Here is a 12,931-nt window from a genome sequence, read left to right on the forward strand (position 1 = left end):
GGGGCTGAGGACGGGTTTGGGTCAAAACACCCATTTCTGCTGCCAGCGGGGTCCTCTGCGCCCAAAGGGCTTTGAGGTCTGGCTCCTGGTTCTCTAGGGCACCATGTACTAGCGGCTCGCCACCCAGGAATATTCGGGTAGCGCTGGAAAACGCGATGGGGCTGTGTTCGGGGAACCTGGCGCTCGTGGTGGGTTATCGCTATTGTTGTTTTACTTTACTGCTTTTCTTGTTTTAATTAAAGGTGTTATTGAGAGAAGCCTCGGGGAGGGCAGACCTGGGTCGTTTGGCTGGTTTCATTTCAACTCAATCCAGTAATCCAATTCAGTTCCACTATTGGTTTCTAGTGCACAGGTACACATGGCAGACGTCATGTATATGGCGTATACATATGCACAGAGACGAGGTTTGAAGGAAACTCTAGGAGAATTTTGAGATAAAATTTACTCTCTTGGAGTTACACTTGCAATACGTGAGTATGGAAAATCGGCAGTCAGTTGTATTTAACATTTGCCAACATTTTCCAGCAATCCACTATTACCTAAGAATTCCAAACGAGGCGTTGAAAAGATTTACTGGGCATTCTGTTTAACATTGAGAACAAACGTTAAGTCAGTTCATTTCTTATTATATTTCCCCTTAAATTTAACAATGTCATAATTTGTAAATAATAAAATCTTATTTTGCTTAAGAAAGTTAATACATAGGATGTTTTATTTCTATCAATATACGATGAACTGTTAGCTCTCCCTCCCCTTTTTCTTCTGCTATTTCTCCGTGTAATGTGAGCTTTAAATATTCATGCGCCAGCCTAGACTTACATCCTATTTAATGTTTTAAACCAATAACATTTAAATGTGATATAATTTCATCCCGTGAAGTATTGGAACATAAAGGAGCCTACTTCACAAGCGATTTTGAGTGAGTGCACAGGTTAAACAATCTTTTTAGTTTTTGGACATAGATCAGGCTATTAAACGGAAGTGAAGCGCGCCTGTAAGTAGGCCCTTTAATGTTCTCACTTACTTCATTCTCCATTTTTCTGTAATAACTTCGGAGCTATGGCAGAGGATCACAGTAGGATTGGAGCGCTTTCCCTGGAGCCTGTAGAGTGACCTTGCAAATCGCCAAGCGAATACCCCAGACTCATGGCAGGTTGTGGACTGCTTTTTTTTTTTTTTTTTCTTCCTTTTGAGGGGCAGTCAAAGGGGTAGAGAGGGGACTGCAGGATATAAAGTCTGGATTTGAGAACATGCCTGTAATAAAACCGAGCTCTAAAAACCCTTCAGATTTGCTGCTGCTGACCTCTTATTAGCAACTTGACCAGCTATTCTTTGCTGGTAGCTTTCTCCAGGACTTAGCCCAGAGTGAGATGCAAGAGGAGCTGGCTGGATTTGGGTCCAGAGGGCCTTTGAGGTGAGCCCTGCAGCCAGCCCCAGTCTCTAGTGACCAGAGACACTTCCCAAAGTGTTTAACTTCTCCTTTACTTAATCCTGGAGGTGGGGGCCAGACCTTCAGACATTGAATGGCAACTGGCTAAAAAATTGGCTACAAAAAGAAAAATTAAAAAACTGTCCCCTCATTTACTTTCAATCAGATGAAAGCCATTTGGCATATCAAGATGGTATGAGGAGGTTATGAAACATAGAACAAGAAAGTTGTTTTCCCCCTAAATCATGAAAATATTTCTAATGGGAAATCATGACACTATTTTCCTTATAATCACCTAAGTGTCCATCTATCACATAGGGAAACTAGCAATACACTACTACTTGAGAATCCAAAATGGGGCGTTGACAAAAATTGGAGGTCTAGAACAAAATATCCCTACTAAATTCATACTAAAAGAACCATACCAAATCACTCATACTAAAAATGCTGCTAAATTTTCAATGAAAGCAATTTTTAGGACAAGCGTTGGTAATGTTTTGGAGATTGGTAATGTTTATAATGTTGGTAATGTTTATAAATTCTCCCAGAAAAACAAGTAAGGACTGTCTATTCCGAGTCTTTATTTGCAGTGTAAGTTGATATGTATATATAAAGGTTTGTGGATAGGCAGGCTAAGAGCCCCAGACGGGATTCTTGTTAGGCACAAATTCTTACCCACAAGGTGCGAGTTGGAAATAGTATGGTGAATTGAAAGGGGGACCGATTTTTTTTCCGAGTTTGGTACAGCAGTTGGTGTCTCATTTCTCATGCAATTTGCACGTAGACTCGTGTACCCCATGAAGTGACAAAAGAGAATTAGGCAGGGATGAAAACCTGCCGGTGTCTGCAGGCGGTGCCTCAAAGCGCTCCTTTGGATACACGTTCCTGGTGGTGGGGAGTTTGCTGCCTCTAAACCAGGACTGACCTTTTGTCTTTTGACCTCTGATGCATGAAATTAGGTAGCAAAAGAAGATGCGAAGAAAAGGATACAAAAACACGGAAAAACAGCCCTCCCTGACAATAGTCATTGTATCAGATCATAGAGGAGCTGCCCAGCACAGCCCGAAGCGCTTGTTTTTAAGGCTTCGGGTCTTCCTGGCCACTGGCATTCCTGTTCTCCTTTGTGGGAGATCAGCATTTGTTGGGGGAGGGATTAAGCACTCTTTTTAATTAGGCTCAGAGCTAGGTTTTGTGTGGGCTCCTTTCACCAAAGCCTGCCCCCGTTTAGCGAGTACTTGGTTCCTCCATTTCCTCTGAGGCCCTCGTTGCAGGCTGGATGCCCGGGTTGTGCCATCGGTGGCAGCTTCGGAGACACCGAAAGCTCTGTCCCTAAAGCCTTTTTGGCCACCCAGGGGAAAGCTGCTGCCCAGCAGGCATGGGGGAGGGGGAGCAGCGTGCTTCTGGGGCCAGAAGGGCCACATGCTCCGAGTAGATAGCCCTCCCTTCTTTCTCCGGACCCAGTGGGAGTATCTGATGCCTGCAGTGCTGGGGTGCCCTGTCCCCTTGGCCTAATGGGCCAGCCCCGTGCCCTCCACTGTCACGGGTGTCAGGGAAGAGGGCAACAACATTTGCAGAGACACCCTCAGTGAGTGCACACAGCAGTCATTTGACCCTTGAAGCCATCCTGGGAAAGAATACTCAGCCCTGTGTCAAGAGCCAGGGCATAACGTGGCTTGAGCCCTTGTCCAGAGGGGAGACAGATCTCTACTTGGACTGTAAAGAGTGTGAGGATGGGGGTGAGCAAAGAGGGCAGTGGGAAAACAGCAGGGTGATGAAGCCAGACTCTGGAAAGGCGGAGGAGGTTGGAGGAGACCTCTCTTGGGGGAGCAACCTAGAGGATGTTGAGGGGTGAGTAAGACTTCACTGCATAATGACTGGGAGAGCATGATCAACATTCCCATTTTGCAGATGAGACTACTGTGTACCAATATATCAGTAAAATGCTATGAAAAGAGCTGACCAAGGGCTTGCGTGGGGGGACAGGAATGGTAAAGGCTCCTGAGAGAAGGAGTTCAGCGTGGTTTGGGGAATGGAGCAAAGTAAGGAGGAGGATGGATAAGGTGGGCAAACTCCTGCCATACATCCCTTAAGATGGCCAGAGTAATGGCAGCAGATATTCTTCCCCTACTGGAGGAGTGAATGGACCCCAAGGGTCAAAGGGAGTTCAAAGAAAAGCTACAGGACCAAAGGAGACATACACAAGAATGCTTAACCTGGAAAATTTGTAAAGTTCGGAAAAAACGCCAGCCTGGGGACAAACAAAAGAATTTCAGCCTGCAATGTTCCTCATCCATTTTAGTAAATCTTCCAGCTATGGGACACCCTCCCAGAGCTACCACTGGTGGCCACCACTCACTGCTCAGGCCACATAGCCCTGAGTTCTCCCTTTCCTGTTTCCCTGTGCAATGGCAAATGAGTATGTGTGTCCAGTCCTCCCCCTTCTTCCTAGGCTATGAGCTCCCGTGGGCAGGGCTCCACCTCTGGGACCTTGGCTCTTCTGGCAGTATGCCATTCTGGTTGTTAATAACAGTAACTTCTCAACTTCAGTGTGAGAAGGATTGCATGCAGATCCCTGGGCCCCAACTCTGGAGAGCTTGCTTTAGTGATATGGGACAGAGCTTGGAACCCAAATGTTTAATAACTTCCTCGGGGAAATCAGATGCAAGAGGTACCTGAACCATCCGTTGAAAAACACTGACTTAAAAGCTTTTCCAGGGCAAGGACTGAATCCCTATGATTTACTCATTCCTGCCCACCCCCCACTTCACCAGGCCTCCACCTATCCAAACATTGAGAATTTGGAGCTGGTAAGGATCACAGTACTTAGATGCCCAAAGTGCCAGCAAGTCTCTTTGCAAACCATCCCCAATGTGTCCCAAAAGAACCAAAGAACTGTCTCCTCCTCCCATTTTTTCATTCTGTTCCATTCAACAAAAAGAGCCCAGTGCTTAGGCTTAGAGAGAGACAAGACTCTCTTGCCGTCCAGTTGCTCACAGTCAGGTGAGAGAAATAAGCCTATAATATAAGGTAGAACCTGATGGAGCTTTTAATTGAATACAGTTAGGAAAATGAAGGAAGAGTCCTTTCCTACTAGGGGGAATCTATGAAAGTTTCTTGAAGGAGGTGGTATTTGATCTAAGCTTGGAAGACTGAGTTGGAGAAGATGGGGAGAAAGGTGTTTGCTACAGGCCAAGGGTTCAGTCTGACCAATGGCTTAGAGGCAGACAATACTTGGCCTGTTTAGGAAGTGGAAGGGCAGGAGCACACAGTGTTCCCTGGTGACCAAACTAGGGAGCTGAGATAATGGAGTCCCCAAGGAGAAACAGTTAAGAACTGCATTAGAGCAACCTTGAGATTTGGCCCAATCACCTACCACTCCCATGGGAACATATCACCTTCCCTCCGAACTTTGCAAGACCCTCTTTCTTGCTGAGCCTCTCTGGTTGAGCAGAGGTTACTACTACCTGCTTCTGTGGGGTTTTGTGTCTGTATTATGCCTAGAGTCACTCCCTGAGTGAGTGTATCGGAGTCCCTCTGGGTCCCACACCTCTGCAAATGCCTTCGTCACGCTATCATAGCAATTTGTCCTTGTGCCTTTCTCTCATGAGAGCAGGGACAGTATCTTATCTGTCTCTGCAACCCCAGAACAACACAGGACTTGCACATAAATCAAGAGTCTGATGAATGAATAAACGTGGTGAAGGGATGATCCTCTTTAGACTGGGCCTCTGTAGTCCACAACTCTAACTCCTGCTTTACCACATCCTAGCAGTGTGACCTCGCCTCTCTGCCCCTCAGTTTGCTAACCTGTGTGTTGGGGAGATTAACTGGCACCCACTCAACCCACCTCTCTGGGCTTTTGTGAATATCAAATGACAGAATTGCTAGGCTCTTATCTCATGAGGTACTGTTAAGATGGGTTTACATCCCCCAGTGCTGTTTAAAGAAATTTTTTTTTTTTGGTTGACTAAGAATATTTCTCCTTTGGTAGAGGAGCCAATGGCCCAGCATTTGACAGGAGCTGTGAGTGGGGGTTTGTATAGGAGGAGGCAGACAGTACTCACATGTTTAAAAAAATTGTGCCAGTCTTTTCAAAGTATCCTTTGCCAGCAGGCAAAAAATTCAACTCAAGCACATCTCAGAGCCATTGGTTAACAGCTGTCATGATACCACTGCTAAATTTCTGAAAAGACAATGTCGGATCTAGAATTGCTGGGGAAAAACACACAGCTGGGCAGAGCTGAACGGGGAGGAAAACCTCAGATCCTACAGGGAAAATGAAAAGGCATAATTGCAGTCAATAGTGCATTAATGAGGTGAAGTCTACTGTATACACACACACACACACACACACCCTGTACATTATAGAATTTCACTCTGTGGGAAAGAAGGCGCAGAAAGATGAGTCATAAGTCATGTGTTCTGTCAGATTCTCCACAAACCCCCAATCCCAGGAGTCTTCCAGTGAGCATTCTCTTCAGAGAGCAACTAGAATAGGCCAGATTCTCTTAGATGGTACAGCTAGTAGTTCATCAATTAATGTATTACTAATTAAATCAGTAAATAGTTCATTAATAGCATGGGCACTTGGAGTAGAGGACCTCATTTCATTATATGAATTGTATCTAGCCTGGCCTGTTTATAGCATCCCAATAAACACTCAGCCTGCGCTTGAATACCTCTAGGGACAGTGAGCTCACTAGCTCTTTTCATTGTGGAATGGCTGCCAAGAATTCCTTTCCTTCATTGAGCACACGTCAGCTTTCATGTAATTTCTGTCCATTGGTCCTAGTTCTGCCCTCTGGGGGTCACTACCCTCATGAAAGAACAGACAAGGTAACACAGTGAAGGTTCCTGTGAAAATATCAGCTTAGACAGTGCAAGGGGGGTTTCAACATCCTCCCTATGTCATTGGATGAATAATCCCAGCCTAAAAGCGTGGTCTTATAATGTCAACTAGGGAAAGCACATTCAGGAGTAAAGCAGGGGGCGCCTGGCTGGCTCAGTCTGTGGAGCATGCAACTTTTGATCTTGTGGTTATGAGTTCAAGCCCCACATTGGGTGCAGAGATGACTTAAAAATAACTCTAGTGGCACGTGGGTTGTTCATTCAGTTGAGGATCTGACTCTTGATTTTGACTCAGGTCATGATCCCAGAGATGTGGGATGGAGCCCTGAGTCTGGCTCCAAGCTGAGTGTGGAGCCTACTTAAGATTCTTTCTCTGTCTCTGTCTCTCTGTGTCTCTCTCTCCCTCTGCCCCTCCCCTCCCACAAGCATGCTCACGAATGCACACATGCACTCTCACTCTATCTCTAAAAACAAACCAAAAAAAAAAGATTCTTTTTTTAAAAAATTTTTTTTTAACATTTATTTATTTTTGAGACAGAGAGAGACAGAACATGAACGGGGGAGGGGCAGAGAGAGAGGGAGACACAGAATCTGAAACAGGCTCCAGGCTCTGAGCTGTCAGCACAGAGCCCGACGCGGGGCTCGAACTCATGGACCGTGAGATCATGACCTGAGCTGAAGTCAGATGCTTAACTGACTGAGCCACCCAGGCGCCCCCCAAAAAAAAGATTCTTAAAAAAAAAAAAAGAAAAAGGAGTAAAGCAGGAGCAGGATTATGGGGCTGAGAGGCCAGTCTACAGAACATTTCTGAAAACTCAATTCCATGGCTGCATCCCCACGGGCTACAGATTCCCATGTAACTTTATCTTTAAAAGGACATTGGTACAATCACCACTGTGACACCACAGACTGGGCCTGTCTATGCTAAGAAAGACAGCCCTGAGAAGCCATTGAATCCAACCTCTTGCCCCATTTGACAGATGGACACACTAAGGCCCCGAGAAGGAAACAGACTTGCCAAAGTTTCCACAGTGAGTTACTGGGAGGGGCAGGACTGATGAGAGCTCCTGACATTTCCTGAGTGCTTACTACTTACTGCTCACCATGCTTTACAACATTGTCACCATGAGTTAAGTAAAGCCACAGAGACTTGGCCAGGACCATCCGGTTAGGAAATGGCAGAGATGGAATTTGAAAGTCAGTTCTAACCTCACAGTCAAATTATACTACTTCCCTAAAACCCAGGACTCCTCCAGCCCCTACCTTTACCCTCACCCAGATTCTACCCCTGTGTGTCCTTCATGATGCTGCATTGACTCTCAAAGAAAAAAGATCCAACTGTATGCAGTTCCAGAGGATTTCCAAAGTGATTCTGGGTCACCCTACACACATTATCTCAGGGGAGCCTGACCACAGACTCAGGTTGCAGCCTGGGCAGGAATTAGCGTGCTCATTTCTCAAAGCAGGAGCAGTTGGGGTTCCTTCAGTCTCACTGGACCTTCTCCACCACTGTCTATACATCCAGAGGGAGGTCCTACAAGCTGGGAAATGCACAAGGTAGGAGTCAGGACCCAAGCTCCACCAACAGAGAACAGACATATGGAAACTGGCTGAGGAAATTTTTTATCCAAAAGAAAAAGGAGTGCATTTTCTTTCTTTATATGTTTTAAATAGAATGATGAGATAATCCTGGATTTTAAAAAATCAACTCTGGTGTTTATATTTTAATTTATTCCCAGAAGGGTAGGAGGGTCTGGAAGAAATGCAATATGTGCTTCTTATTTTATCATTTTCTATGATAAACCACATTTAATCCCTTTCTTCACTGAAAGGATTTACAAAGGATATGACAAAATGTACCTATCTGTTGCTTTCATTGTATTTTTTTCCAGATTTTTTTTTGTGGTTTACACTGTTATAACAATAAAGGAAATTAAAAGGGGAGAAAATTATCCATAATCCTACCATCCTAACAAATGAACTGTTCAGCTTTCCTTTTATGCCCTTATTTACATGCTGGCAAAATTTACATAAGGATTTTGTTAGTGTGGTTACAGCTTGTATTCAGCTTTCTCACTTAACAATTTATGATTATAATGCCACATGGTCTTCATAATTATTTTTTTAAGTTTATTTATTTATTGAGAGAGAGAGAGAGAGAGAGAGAGAGAGAGAGAGAGAAATGAACATGCAGGGGAGGGGCAGAGAGAGACGGAGAGGTAGGATCCAAAGCAGGCTCAGTGAGGTCAGCACAGAGCCCGATGCGGGACTTGAACTCATGAACCCTGAGATCATGACCTGAGCTGAAACCTAAGAGTCAGATGCTTAACTGATGAGCCACCAGGCGCCCCTGGTCTTCATAATTATTTAAAAAGAAATGGGGGTGCCTTGATGGCTCACTCAGTTAAGCGTCTAACTATGGCACAGGTCATGATATCACAGCTTGTGGGTTCGAGCTCCGCATCGGGCTCTGTGCTGACTACTCAGAGCCTGGAGCCTGCTTCAGATTCTGTGTCTCCCTCTCTCTCTGCCCCTCCTCTGCTCACACTCTGTCTCTGTCTCTGTCAAAAATAAATAAACATTAAAAAAAATTGTTTTAGGGGCACCTGGGTGGCTCAGTCAGTTAAGCATCCGACTTCAGCTCAGGTCATGATCTCATGGTCCGTGAGTTCGAGCCCCGCATCAGGCTCTGTGCTGACAGCTCAGAGCCTGGAGCCTGTTTCGGATTCTGTGTCTCCCTCTCTCTCTGACCCTCCCCCCGTTCATGCTTTGTCTCTCTCTGTCTCAAAAACAAATAAACATTAAAAAAATTTTTTTTAATTAAAAAAAAAAATACATGGGTTTTTGGTTTTTTTTAATGTTTTAATAATTATTTTAATGGCTGCTTAATACCCTTTTTAAGTAGATATATCATTCCTAGCATTATACTTTCAAAAAGACTCAATTTTTCACTATCACAGATAATCCCAAACTTCACGTCTTCATACTTCTGTCTCCTTTTTTTTTTATTATTTCCTAAAATCCCCAGATCTAGATTTGCTGGTTCAAGAACTTGCCCGGTTCTTGATATATATGGACAAATCACTTTGCAAAAGGCTTTTATAAATTTATTTTGCCTCCAGTAATGGATGAGTATGAGTATGATACTTTCGTACTACCCAAGGGAAATCTTCTGAAAAACAAAAGATAACTTGATAAGCAACATTTTCACTCATTAAAATAAATGGTTTGACAGAACTGTCATTGGCTCTCTATTCTCTTCTTTGTTGCTGTCATAAATTAAATGCTCTTACCGAGACTTTGGGGAAAGCAGCAAAGCAATTATTATACCCACTTTATAGCTGAGGAGACAGAGTCTCAACTCATGGTTTTGCCCAAGGATGCACAGAGAAAAATGGTCTTGCCTTTGGCACTATGAGTAACTGTAGTGAACCAAAGATGATTTCATTGGTTTCTTATAACCTCCTGGAAGATTCTCAGGTTTGTTTTGTTTTGTTTTGTTTCGTTTTGCTTTGCTTTGTTTTGCTTTTGTTATCCCTGGGGTTTGGGGAGAAGCTAGGACAGTACATTTATATCAGGTAAGTTTGTAACTTCATAAACCTCCTTGCCTCCAGTTGCTACTGAAAGCATGGGCTCTCTTTGGTTTTTTTTTTTTTTGTTTGTTTTTTTTTAAATTTTTTTTTTTAACATTTATTTATTTTTGGGACAGAGAGAGACAGAGCATGAACGGGGGAGGGGCTGAGAAGGAGGGAGACACAGAATCGGAAGCAGGCTCCAGGCTCTGAGCTGTCAGCCCAGAGCCCGACGCGGGGCTCGAACTCACAGACGGCGAGATCGTGACCTGAGCTAAAGTCGGATGCCTAACCGACTGAGCCACCCAGGCACCCCAGCATGGGCTCTCTTTGATGTATTCTTGCCAGAGAATCTTTGAACTCCTGAGCTGGGAGGGATGTTAGAAAGAATCTCATACAGCTGATTCATTTTAGAGATGGGGAAACTGAGGCCCAGAGAAGAGAAAGGACTTGTCCAGGTCCATTCAGGGAGTTGGCAGCAGACTCAGTATCCACTCTCTCTTCTACCCTCTGATTTAAAATGTGGCCTAGGGGTGCCTGGGTTGCTCGGTCCATTAAGCATCTGACTCTTGATTTGCGTTCAGGTCATGATCTCATGGTCGTGAGATCAAACCATGTGTGGGGCTCTGGGTTGGGCCTGGGCCTAGAAACTGCTTCAGATTCTCTCTCTCCCTCTGCCTCTCCCTCCCTCCCTCCCTTCCTCCCTCTCTCTCTCTCTGTCTCTCTCTCTCTCTCAGAAAAAAAAAAAAAAAAAAGTTTTCCTAGAGCACATTAGTGGGGTCACTTGTGTTTTGTGAGACAGTAAAATTGGATATTTTGAAAAGGATTGCAGGGTCAAAATCACTTGGGAAATACTGGATACTTTGTGTTTCTTTTGGAGCTCTCTGGTGACATGAGTCTGGTAACACAGAGTTAAAATTAAACAGGTTTACTTATTAAAGGACTTCCCAAAATCCTTAATACCCCAAATGACATTTGTTTATATTTATTTATTTTTGTTCTGGTGTTTCGGGGTTTCTTTTGAGCAAATATTTCCTTTTTTACTAGATTTTATTTTTAAATTTAGTATTTTATTGACTTCTTTGTTTGTTTGTTTGTTTGTTTGTTTGTTTGTTTTGACTCACTAATATATACATGTGGCTCAAATTCAAAAGGTACAAAAAGAACCTGAGGAAAAGTCTCTTCCTATCTCTGTCCCTCAGCTATCCCCCTCCCCCCCACCCCCTCCCACCCCCGTTCCCTCTCTTTGAACCTGCCAGTATATGTTCATATGTGTAGCCCATATGGGTACACTTAATATATCTTGGTGATTATTCCCCATTGGTACATAGAGAGGTTCCTCATTCTTTGCATTTTTCCCTTTGTAGTATGCATTTGAATGTCCCATTGGAATATAGTCTTCACCCTTGAGGGGCACACAGTCCCCTGGGAAAATGAGGCTCATTATGATCACTGCAAAAAGGTAGGAAGTGCTCACAGAAGAGTGTATGCAGTTGTGTGGCCATGTAGAAGAAGGAGGAGGTCACTTAGTAGGGCTTGGTTTGGAGCAGGAGCCTGGACCTGAGAAGGGTACCTGCTGCAGGTGGGTCTTGGCAGAGGGAGAGGGAGAGTGACAAGCAGTTATTCGTCACATTGACCTTTGTTTTAAAACAAAGAAGGCCAGTATGCATGTTCTGGCCAACCCCAACATTTAGATGCTGAGCACAAAGGCTTGATTTTTATTAGCTATATTTGTTGCCCATATAATGGAACCGATCTTAAAGTGGAAGTCAGACGTGTATATCAGATATCATTTGGAGTAATGAGTGTATTTTCCTAATCTTTCCAACACCGACCTTACAACTCATCTCCAATAGTATGCATACTAATTAATTTGTTTTCCATATAGTAATAAGATTAACAGCCTTGCATTTACACGGGGTACTGAGTCATGTTCAAATAAAACAAGTTCTAATGAGAAAAATTGGATGCAGCAGCAAATCGTGTCCCACTCGGCAATCCAGGTTTATGTGTGTTTGTCTGTCTTTGCTACACGTATTTTTGTCAGGATCTCACTGTAAACAAGACGATTTTTTTTTTCATCGTTGGGTTAGTCTGAGTAAATTTGTTTAATGAACAACAAAGTCATTGTAAACATTGCACAAAGCTGAGTGCCTTGCCGCGTGGCGAGGAATCTTTTAAGCTGCTTCAAAAAAACACAATGTGTTAACCACAAAAACAGTATTGGGGGTAACACTATTAACAAATCAAGGCTCCTAGAGATGCAGTCTGACTCAGTCGTCTCCTGGATAACTGAGGAGTGTGTGGTGAAATGAGATGTCACCTCGTACAGATACTCTGCCTTCTCTACTCTGGGCCTCACCTCCTCCCTCCATCATGGGAGACAGTTGTCGAACCTTGTGAATGTCCCACGTGCTAATCATCAGAATCAACAAGGGGCTTTAAAAAATTATAGATGACCAAGCTGTCCTCCTAAAATCCCAGCCTCACTAAATTCCAATCTCTGGGGCCTGGGGTCCCAGAATCTATATTTTTTAAAATATTTATTTATGTTGGGGCGTCTGGGTGGCTCAGTCAGTTAAGTGTCTGACTTTGGCTCAGGTCATGATCTCAAGGTTCATGGGTTCGAGCCCCACATTGGGCTCCGTGCTGACAGCATAGAGTCTGCTTGGGATTCTCTCTCTCTCTCTCTCTCTCTCTCTCTCTCTCTCTCTCCCTCTCTTCCTATCCCTCCCCCACTCATGCTTGTTCTCCCTCTCAAAATAAATAAATAAACTATAAAAAATACTTTTAAAATATTTATGTATGTTAGGGGGAAGGAGGGGCAAAGACAGGGGGGACAGAGGATCTGAAGCGGGTTTTGTGCTGACAACAGAGAGCCCGATGTAAGGCTCAAACTCACAAACCTGAGCTGAAGTCAGACATTTAACCAACTGAACCACCCAGAAGCCCCCCAGAATTTGGATTTTTAAAAATAAGTTCGCGGGGTGCCTGGATGTCTCGGTCGGTTAAGCGTCCAACTTCAGCTCAGGTCATGATCTCACAGTCCGTGAGTTCGAGCCCCGCGTCGGGCTCTGTGCTG

The sequence above is a fragment of the Panthera onca genome, chromosome D4 (genome assembly GCF_046562875.1).
Source record: "Panthera onca isolate mPanOnc1 chromosome D4, mPanOnc1 haplotype 2, whole genome shotgun sequence".
In the NCBI taxonomy this organism is placed as follows: Eukaryota; Metazoa; Chordata; class Mammalia; order Carnivora; family Felidae; genus Panthera; species Panthera onca.